Source organism: Crotalus tigris, unplaced genomic scaffold (genome assembly GCF_016545835.1).
Source record: "Crotalus tigris isolate CLP2741 ecotype Arizona unplaced genomic scaffold, ASM1654583v1 scf7180000018710.371113, whole genome shotgun sequence".
NCBI lineage: Eukaryota > Metazoa > Chordata > Lepidosauria > Squamata > Viperidae > Crotalus > Crotalus tigris.
In genome coordinates, this window is record NW_024097160.1 from 176539 (window position 1) to 188624 (window position 12086).

A 12086-nucleotide genomic window follows, 5' to 3' on the forward strand; every position below is an offset into this window, starting at 1 on the left:
CCTTTTATTGTATTATACATTTGTATGTCTCCATGTATATAATATGTATATATGTATATTCTTTTTAATATTTGTGATCTATTAAATCCTCCAACATTAACATTTTTAAGTATGTGCACATTTTATGGAGTGCCATTCTTTTTGCCAACAAAAATAGCAAAAAAGCATAGTTAGATCTCCTATGCTTTAAAAAAAAATAATACATTTAGATTTCTTTCCTTCACCTTTTATTTCTTTAATTTACAGTACAATGTGGTTCCATTCAAAAGCTTTTCCTTTTGACTATAAAGCTAATGGGCTTTTAGAAGCAAAATTGATTTTATTTTTAATTATATTATGTAACTACAGGATAAGGAGCTATTATAGAAAATACTGTAAGCAGTGCAGGTAAGAATATATTTCTAATGGATTAAAAAGAGATTAGCTAAGGAGAATATCCTTTTAACATTATATTGGATAACATTTCTTCAAACACTCAGTTTTGTTGTCCTAGAGCACCTATATATTATTTACATATATACACAAATTTGTATGGGTGTGGGTGTGTGGGTGTGATTGTGTGCCTGTGTCATAAGAAGTAATATCTTCATCCTTAATTATGTTTAAGGATATATTTGCACCTGATAACCAGAATACCTTGCTGTTATCTGAGTGTTCTGTAAGGTACTACAATGAAGTAAATGCATTCAAAACACATTAAAAGGTCCATGTAGAAATTACTTGGGCTTGAATTTTGTATCTGATTAATCGGCTCTTACAAAGCACATAACCTCTAATGTAGCTTTTCCTTAAGTAACAACTATGGAACATAATGGATTGCACATCTTTTGTAATGAATAAATGAATGAGAATCTGTCCGAAGGGACAATAGCTATATTTATCCAACAATGCTAGAAAAGATATGAAGTGAATTATAATATTTTCCAGATTAAAGTGCTAGTACTCTTCAGTAAATTTAACCAATCACCATAGACTAAGATAAATAATTCTGTATCTTTTTCTTATTATGCAGGTGACTAATACTGGGATCAATCAGGCAAAGTCTTGCCAATCTGCTGATCCAATCTGCACATGGGGAGAGGCTCTAATGGTTGATGGTCCCCCCTTTTTCTGAGGTTCATGTGATGTAAACCAAATTTTCTTGCTTGAGCCACTCCACCTCTTTGGAACACCATCTCTTTTGAGTTCATGATGATCTCAGTCCTGCCTACTTTCTGTAAAGAAGTGAAACCATTTTGTTTGAACATGCTTTTGGTCCATTGCTGTTCTTATTGGTGGATGGTTTGGGTCAAATATTTTATGTTACTCATCTACAGCATAACAGAATTAGGACAGAAGGTAGAACAGGGATAGAGATCAGTATAATTTTTGATGCAAAATAGTGAGAACAATTAACCAATGGAACAGCTTGCCTTCAGAGGTTGTGGGTGCTCCATCACTGGAGGCTTTTAAGAAGAGACTGGACAGCCATTTGTCTGAAATGGTATAGGTTCTCCTGCTTGAGCAGGGGGTTGAATTAGATAGATGACCTCCAATATCCCTTCCAACAGTTGGAAGGCAAGCTGTTCCATTGGTTAATTGTTCTCACTGTTTTGCATCAAAAATTATACTGATCTCTATCCCTGATTGAAAAAGTATTAAGTGTGATTAGAATAATCAAAAGATCGTGTGTAACTAACACTAATTCCAGATTCAGATACTGAAATGTCTTATTTTATATTGAATGAGAAAAAAAAATCTTATTTCATTTGGTTCAAATAGATTTGTGTTACTTTCCTTTTCTGTTCCATCTTATTTCCCAGTCCCTTTGGATTTTATCCATAAACAATTGCCATGAAGTATTATTTAGTTTTAAAATGGGCATATTCCTGACCAACTGAATCTAATAAACAGTGTATAGAGTTTTCCACAAGTAACAGAATTTCATAGTTATTAAGTATCAGGAATAAAATACCAGACCCTGTATTACAACCCTGTAGTCCCTATTTGGGGTAGAGTTGGGGCAACTGGATGGAGCTGAGTGTTTATTGGTCAGATGCCCTTCCTGATGCCTACGCAGAGCTTATAGCAGATATTTGAATGAAATTTAGGTTGCTTCAGTGGTTGCTTCAGTGTTTGTTTCAATGATTGTTTCAGTGGTTGCTTCAGTGCTACTGGCTATGCTCACTCACTCCCACACTCATCCTTGATCCATTCTAACTCCCCTGTGCACCCCCGAATCCACACAGCACTTCTTTCACATCCCTGGGCACTCTACCTACATCAGCCACCCATGTACCTTCCCTGACTTCATGAAGCATCTTTGGTGCACACCAATATACCCTTTCCAACTCATATGGCATCTACTGTATATCCCTTCATACCATTCCTGACCCACACAACACCTCTTGTGGACCCCCACATATTATCTCTGACCCACACCCCCTCAATCCCTTCTCCACCTGGCAGCAGCCACGTATGTGCCTGTTGGCTTTAGACTTGCAACTTCCTGCTGGCTTCTTCACTGACTTTCTCCAGCAAACTTCCCACAAGCAAAGAAAAAGGGGAAGCCAGCAGGGATTCATTCTAGGGAGGGAAGGAGGGAGGGAGGGAAGGAGGGAGGAAGGAAGGAAGGAAGGAAGGAAGGAAGGAAGGAAGGAAGGAAGGAAGGAAGGAAGGAAGGAAGGAAGGAAGGAAGATTTCTGATGCTCCCACAAGGAAGCCAGCAGGAAGTTAGATATTGCTTCTGTTCCTAGTGCTGTTTTGCCCTGCTCTGTTTCTCTATTTAGGTAAGGAAACATCTCTGAAATGATAACCCAATGGGGCATGAGTTGTCTAGTGTAAAATTGTAAGTGTCTGCCTTCATCTATAGGACTATCAGCCTTACAAGTCTTTTTAAATACAGCTTGTTTCCCCTTAGTCTACTAATTAGGAAGCTGGATTAGGAGTTAAAATTACTATCACTCCTCTGATGTTTCCACTATTTTTTATACTGTATTGGGGTCAACCTAATTTTTGCTTGGAATTACTGGTGGGCTCTGCTTCTCACCGGCTTTCATATGGATTGCTTCCCACTAGTTTTCTTTGTGGGCATTAGGAGGACTACAAAAGCACCCATTGCAAGCTACTTAGCCATTCTGTGTTGTGTTGCATGTTGGTGATATTCATAGGTGAGTGTATTGACTGGGGAAAGAATAGCTGAATCATTCAATTTCTATAATAGCAGTTCTTAACCTAGATTTTTGATGGTCTATAAATTATGGTTATGCCATTTTTCACATATATTGCAGGTAATCCTCAAATTACAACTGCTCACTTAGCCTCAGGGATTCTTGTGACCTAAATTTGAAGTTCCAATGAAGTTCCACCCACCACAGTCACATGATCACATTTTGGATCCTTGGCATCCAGTCTGGATTTAGGGCAATTTGCAGTATTTCGCAGTCTTGTGACAGTGATTTTTGACCTTTTTTTTGCTGGAAACTGCGTTTACTTCTTTTTTTCTGTGGAAAAAAAGCAACATTTGCTTAACAGCAACAGCAAAAATCGAATATAGTGATGTGATAACCTGCTTAATGACTTATGACATAATTCCAGGCTCAATTATAGTCATAAGTGGAGTACTCCCTGTACTGTATAATATTTTAGCATGATTGGTGTCCTTTGTAATACAATCTATATCTTTGTATTTTTTATGCATTTAAATATGGTTTCTGAGAAGAGCTCTGTAAGTTTCACCAGATCCTTAAAGAAACTCATGGAACAAAAATGTAAAGAACCCTACACTAGAATATTATTTTACATAATCAAATGTAAAATACATAATCAAATAGTCTTGATGTTTGTGGCTACGGGTGATAATTTCTGCCTTTCTAACAATTGATTTATGATATTAGTTGTATTGAAAAAAGTGCTGTGGATACTAAATGGGTACTTCATTATGGGACCTGCTGAATGATGCTATCATATATGTCTTATGTGGGAATGTTATTGGTTGAGATGTCATTAGTGAATGGCAACAGTGTTGCTGCAGAACTCATGAAAGTATATTTTGTTGCCGTCTCTTCTGTTGAAACTGTTTTCCTTTTGATGTTGCTGGGGTAGACTGTTTCCTGTTACACTACCACAAGCTTAAATGCAGCAGTTCATATCTCATCTCAGCATTGCTCTGTCCTTTGGAAATGTCTGTAATCTAATTCTGTAATCTACTTCTGCTCAAAGAAGTGAAGCATGTATTTTTTTTTTTTTTTGAAGAAATGCCAAAGAAGTTAAAACAGGCATTTGTTGAGTGTGACTGTCTGAAAAAGAACTGTATGTAATGTAATGCCAAAGATAATTTGAGGCAGATTTAAGGATAGATCGACAGAATACAGTACTGAATTTTAGTTATATTTTTAAACGCACATACACACATGTGTATATTATCATTGGGAGAAAAACAAAATTTCAACTCAATCTCTTATTTACTTTTTTTAGTTTTTGCTAAATGCATTAGCTGTCAGGTTAGGCAATTAATAATTTGTCCAGACATGGAGGACTGAAAAAGAGGTTTAAATAATGTAGCCATATTACTTCCATATGTTAAATTAACTATTCTGACGCATTTTTACAAGGTCAAGAACTCAATGTACTCAATGCTAGGTGATTTAGCCATCTATTCGGCTGGAAAAATATATGTGTTGAGTTGATGTTGGTAGCCTGCCACAAAATCAGATCTAGCAACTCAGTCATGGTACAGTACAGACACAACAGGAAATAAGATTATTTTGGAACCTTAGGTCCAATCAAATGTTTGTAAAATGTAAATTATTTATATTTTGCAATGTTTTTAGTTCCAGAGTTGACTATAACAAAAAGTCATTTGGTCTTTAATATAATAAAAGAAAGTTTGCAAAGGGAGAAAGAAAGTCCTTTTAGAGCAGTGGTTCTCAACCTGTGGGTCAGGACCCCATTTGGGATCGAACGACCATTTCATGGGGGTCACCAAACAACATAGTCTGCCATTTTTTCCCCCTTTTCCTTAGCTGTGCTACTTCCTTTTATTCTATTGGCTTTTGAAAGCCAATATCTTTTGAATAGAGTCTAATTCTATTGGCTTTCAAAAGCCAATAGGAATTGTCCAGGCTGTCTCTGCCCTGCTGAGCATGCCAAAAGTCCCATTCTGCAAACGGTGCTGCACCAGTTGAGTAGTCCTCAACTTACGACCGGTTGAGTAGTCCTCGACTTACGACCAGTTGGGGGTCGCAGCATTAAAAAGGTTGAGAACCACTGTTTTAGAGGAATAACTGCAATATCTATTCACTCTTAGAAATAGTGAAACTTTCTCCTCTTAAACCACCAGACTTAAAATAGTCATGCTGACTCATGTTTCATCATTTATCTGTAATATTCGTTTCACTTTTCATTTTCAGAATGATCCCAAAGCAAAAACTGCAGAATAAAACAATAAATGTCAACACATTTTTAAAGAACATAAAAAAAGTTTAAGCAGTGCAGATTCAAACAACAGTGTGAGGACACAAATATATCTTCAGCTGGCAATGAAGTTTGTAACAACAGAGCAAAATGGAAAAATCCTAGTGCATTTAAAAGTCCTAGCCTCTTGTTTTTCTTCAGGGGTTTCCTGGAATCATTAGGCAAGTTGGACTAATCATATGATAGTTGCAGGAAATTCTAGAGGAAAAAGAAACTCTTTACTGCTGATTTAAGTAGATTGGTCTCTTTTAGCATAAGAGGAGCAGGAGCAGCCCTGGATTAACCAGTAAGGGAAATAAGCATGTGCTTAAGGAACTATGGGAAACAGGGCACCACTGAGATTTTCCCCTAGCTACCATGCAATAACTCTTTCACTGACATACCCAGCTTTAATTTTCAGCACTTACTGAGTCTTAATGGCTTATCACTTACATAACAGAAGGACTGAGAGGCACCATTGTTGGGCTGCATTTAGAGCATCAGTTGACTTTAATCCCTGCCATACGGGGGAGAAATCTCTCTATCATCACATTTATTGGCTAAAATAAATTACCTAGTTTGTTTGATTTTTGAGTCAAAAAGGGTATAGTCTGATCTCACCCAAAATCAGATGAATATATCCAGTTTTACTTCCATCAAAACTCTGAATAAATTTTGTTTTCATCTGAGATGCAACAGAACACCATCTATTTGGACTTCTGGTTTTGTGTCGCAGTGAGACAGATGCAGGAAGGCAGGGCTCTGCCTTCCGTGCCTGATTTTGCCCTGCTGGGGCCCTAAAAAGGGCTTAAAGTTGCCCGAAGAGGTGATGAAGAAGAAGGGATGTCTCGCTGATCACAGAGAGATGGCAGTCTTTCTGTTCGATCTGAGAAAATCCCTCCAAACTGGCAGGGGAAATGGTCAGCCATTAGCTGCTGACAACCAAAGAAGAAAAGCACTAATTAACATACTGTAAACAGCATGTTTGGAACTGGGTGATTATTGATTCTTTCTTTACTATTTTACAACTGAATTTCCTGGCAAAGGCTCCCAAGAAGCTAAAAAGCTCCGAATGTGAATGGAAGCAGTGTTTTAATTTCTATGGAGGACAGAAATATACAATATTGAAGTGGAAGTAACATAAAGCTATAGTTTTGAAATTTGAGAACTGAGATAATTGTTAAGATTTTCTCTTTGGGAAAAAACATTGAAGTGAAATATAAGAAATCAATTCTTTGTCTTAAGAATGGAAAATAGATCTTGAATGACATCGAGTGGTGAATTTGAGTACAGCACTACAACTAGCTTCTTGGCTGCTTGGTGACTCCTAGCTTAAGGGAGAACAGCTGGCAATAAAGGAAAATATTTTGGCATACTTATCATCCTGACCCTTTTGGACTATAAACACCTATTGAGCTTGGACTTTTAAGAAAAATGAGAAAGAAAAATTTGACCTTTGATTATGTCTGGTGGGGAGAGACTTTTGAGCTGTTTTCAGGGAGGTTGAACACTTTGAACATTTTGAACATTGTGGATTATAACCTTGCCTGACTGACAATTTTTGGATGCCTGAGAAAAAGGATCACTATAAAATATTGCTTTTGGGACTGGACCTGCATCCTGGAATCTATTGGATTATAAAGGCTATATATAAAGACCAGAAAACTACTCTTACTGAGACTGGTGATATTACAGGATCTTCACAAATGATGCCTCAAGAAAAAACAAATATCTTTCAGAAGGAAATATACTCTACACTACAACTAATTCACAAAACAATTGTTGCATACAAAGAGGACAGAAAAAGAAACTATAATGAGACTAAAATAATTTAGATAATATAAATGAGCAAATCTCTAAATTAAATCTACAACTAGAAAGTTCCCAGACAACGGCTAAAAAGTATGAACAAATAAACCAGAGATCAGAAGATGAAGCAGAGGAAATGGACCTAGAGACAAAAGAGATGAAAGAAGGGAAATATAAACTACCATACACAAGTAAAATATTGCAAGACTTAGCCACAACAATGAAAATGCAAAAGACCCTTTACCCTTTAAGTCTGTAAGATGTACCTGATGACAAGGAAGATTTTGGGGAATGGAACATACAGCTGTCAGAGGAAATGTTACAATTTGGGAGACAAAAGACGAGGGGAGAAATTGAGGGAGGTGGGAATTGCTTAAGGAACATAAATGGGCGGAATCCCCCCCCCCAAATACCTTACCTAAATTGTCTTCCTCATGCCAAGCAATTTTCACAAAAATAGAATGAAAATTCCTGGGCAATTTAATTGCCCTGGCTTGGAAAGCTACTTGGCAAAGAAAAGGAGAGTTAGATTTAAAAAACAGATTTGACCTTTTAGAGGGGGCATTATATGTTTAAATGCTTGTTTGAATAAGATTAAAAGAGCGGATGACCCTTAGATATAATTAGACTTTTATAATGAAAGATATGATTTAGAACTAAAATAGCATTTTTTTTCTTTCTTTTGATATGGAAATATGAAAATAAGAGAATTGGTATGAATAAAATTTTAGCTATATAAATGTAATTAATATTGAAAAAATCATAACTGACAAAGATACTTTAAATATTGATGGGAAATTAAACTTTAACAAGAGCACGAAAAACATGATATTGATTTATGGATTGATATTATTGTTATTTGTATAATATAGTAAAATATGATGAAGATGTTTATACCTAACTTTATATACATCAATAGTACCAAGAATTGTAATTGTGTAATGAGGAGAAAATGGAAAAAATATGGGGAAGAAAGGAAGATCAGGGAAAAAATACTGGATTATGCAGCACTGAATAGATTTTTATTGAAGAAGTTAATGTTAAATATGTGAACCCAGACAACATGTTGTTTACTAAACACATTAAGATTGTAATTCTTAAAAATTAATAAAACTTTTAATAAACAAAAGAACACCTTCTATTTGTCTAACTCCCAAACTTCAGAATCACCTATTAACAGTGTTTCTTGGCTCTGGATTTAGCTTCATCTTATTTGTCCAGATTACAACTGTTCAGCCTTCATACAGTCTCTCTTGATCCAGATGGAGTGGGAACATAGCCAAATATTATCACCATATAATTATGCTAAATAATTTCAGCAATTATTTGTATGGTCTACACAGATACAACCTTTCCCACTCTACTAAAAAAGCAGAAGCTTCCTATTACATTGAAAGGCTTAATTAGTTTATTCTGCTCTTTAAAAAAAAGGTCAAAGCTTTCTTGACTGTAGAATAATGGGGTCACTTTTAGGGACAGTCATATGTAATAACAGGTTAAACAATTGAAGTCAGAAGATCTGCAGTCTTCCAAAATCTTGGCTTCACCCCCAGGATTCCACTAAATGTTGCATCTGAGTTCCAATTTTTCTGTGATATAAGAAAAAGTTATTAAAGATCTTGGAAGTAATCATGTTTATAACATATCATGTTAACTTTACTTGATTAACATGAAAAATTAAATCATATTTGTTTATTTTCCTATTCCTTAGCTTCTCCCTGATTTGAAGTAAGCTTAGCATTCATAGACCAAAATTGGACTCTTGACTGTTCTAGAATGCTGCTTTACATAAACGACACATGAACATATAATATATCCATATCCATATCTTTTTATAGACATTGGTGTTAAGTTCGTTTGACTGTTATCAGTCATCGTTATATGCATGGGAAGAGCCAGGGGTGCTAACAAGTAAAAATGTCTCGTGATAGCATCAATTTAGGAGGATTTAGATGCTAGACTTTGTTTCAGAGTCTGGTTACCAATTGACCTTAGCAATCTCTATTTTGTCCTAAATATTGTATTAAATGAAGAGACCTTAAAAGTTATGAAGCTAGAAATGAAATGAAGTTCTTGTTTATCTATCCAGAACAAGGGAATATTTCTAGCCTAAACTATTTAGTATGTTTTGGATTAAACTAATCTAGTCCAATTATATGTCAGTGGAAATGTGACTCAAGCTACGCTAGGCTCCTGTAAATTCTGTAAATTTTTAGTTGAGTCTTTGCCAGACCTGGCTTATTATGTGGAGCAAGATAAAGGTTGATCCAATATAGTCAGCCATAAACATTGTTAGATGGCAACCTGCCAATATATTATACAGCTCTTTCCCACCATTTTTTAGTCAAATCCTTGTTGTTCTTACAGAAATTTATAATAAGGAAAGTTTATGTTCAATCCAGTGATGGTACAAATGTCACTGCAGTTTCTTTTATTTGGCAACTGTTAACCTTTGAACGAATCAAAATATTCTTGGGAATCCTTTTTTACCCCTATGGATGGTATGTATTTTCCTCAGTCTCAGGTCCTCTACCAGAGGCCTGAGAGTTTGATGGTTGTGTGTAGTATCTTAGCTTGTACCAGCATTTCACTCTTCTGGACAGAGAGCTCTGGTGTTGTTCCTGATATCTGTTGGAGTCACTTCCCCAGCTTAGGTGTCACAGCCCCAACTACTCCTACCACCCAGAAACTACTTTAGCCTTTCCTTTACATGACACTCTGGTTTTTCCTTTAGACCCTGGTACTTCTCCAGCTTCTCATACTCCTTTGGCTGATGTTGCTGTCACTTGGCACTGCTATATCTATCACCACTGTCTTCTACTCTTGTCTATTACCCCAGTATCTGGTTAATTGGCCAGTATTGTCTGGTCGTCTAGATTGGGATGTCCCATAAAAATCTCTTCCTCTGATTGATCTTTCTCTCATATCTGCTGTTGCCTCAGGCGTTGTTTCAGCAGCTCATTTTTGGGTATCAGGTGCTCTCCAGCTCTTCATATTCTTGATCCACTGTTGGATGTCTGCTACTGTGATGGTGACTGGGAGATTGCTTTGGTCTCTTCTCAGGTCCTGCAACCATTTTGTATTGACATTATGTGTCTTCTCTTTCTCTCATATTTTCTTCCAGTACTGTTCAATTTATGGTGTAGGTTGCTCTACTGTTAATTCTGTTTTGCACTGCAGTTGATAGTATACATTGGAGAGGTCTTTGGAAAACAGGGCAATTATTTTGTTGGCCCATAGTGTATCTTTTTATCTTAGTAACCAGTGCCATGAGCCTTTATTTAGCAGATTCTAGATCTTCAGATGGTCAAGCTCTTATATTTTTTTCAGTAACCAAGTCTTATCCTTAATCTTCACTCCTATAATCTTCACTTCCATGAACTATCTAACCTCTTTCTAAGTTGCCTTGATCTTAGCCTGTGTATGTGTTTGTGTGTGTATCTGTGCTATGTACTTCTGTTCTTTGTGATCATGTAGCCAAATACCTCCAGGATTACAATGGTTATAGCATATACCAGTTCATTGGTTTGAGTTATGGTGGTAGTAGAGTTTGTTAAGGTTATATTGGCATTTTCTAGCATATCAGCTATACATCTCCACTGAGGTTTAGAAATCAATCTGAAGGGTTGACTGTAGCTTGTTTATCTATGATTTTAGTAAAACATTTTATTAGTAAAAATTAAATAACACCTTAATCTGGTAAAGGTAGATTACATATATTCCAACTTCAAGAGATCATCTACAGCTTGATCAGAAATGACTTTCCTGGCAATCAGTTATAAAACCTTGAACAGAAATGAATAGACTAACAATGACAATTAAAGATAAGACAGAGTCAGACTACTATGAAATCTGGGGAACTTTTTATGATTGGCTGAAAAGAGAATACGGTTAAAAGATAGTTAACATCAATTTAGATGGAAGAAGAAGGAGCAGATAAGGAGGGAGACCCAGGCGACACATTATTGAATAACTGGAGGTTGTATAAATATTTATAGAAGTATATACTGAGAAGGTTAGATAAATAGAAGTATTAATGTAAGAGAAAATTAATCTTATTGTATATAATACACATAGGGAAATTTGGAGAGAGGAGTTGCTCGGATATTACCTCTGAATTGTATCTGAAGAGGGATGAGAGGGAAGAAAGGAGAGGAGAGAGAAAAGAGTGAAGGAGGGGAGAAGGAAATGGGAAGGTTGGAGAAGAAGAGGAGAAGTGGGGAGAAAGGGGAGGAGAGTGGTGAAGGAAAGAGGAGAGGAAGAAGAGGGAAGTAGGGAAGAGAAGAAAGGGAGAAAGAAGGTAGAGAAGAAGGAATGTGGATACAGTGAAAGGGGAAATGGGCGAGCAACACCAAAAGTCATGTGTATGTATTTATTTCATTTTATTAAAAGTATCTTATATATGAATGTAAAAAGAATGTATGTTAACATCTGATAAATATCATGGTATATGTATGGGGGAGAGTTTGGAAAAATAAAAAATTATTAAAAAAAAAAGAAAGAAATGACTTTCCTGGCAATCAGTTATAAAACCTTGAACACAGCATTGCAGAAAAACATAAAAGCTTTAATTAAAAAGGATATAACATACCTAAAGGAATATAAGTAAATATGATAGCAAAAACAGATGGCCAATGGTTAGGAAAGAACCTTATATAGGTTCTATAATGGAAAACAGCCCCCAACCTCCCACATCAATCCCATAAACTAATTACAGGAAATCCTTGCTTAACAACCATTTGTTCAGCATCCATTCAAAGTTATGATGGTACTGAACAAATGGTAGTTGAAACTGGTTCTCAGAATTACAGCTGTTGCAGTGCCCCTGCCAAAACATAATCAAA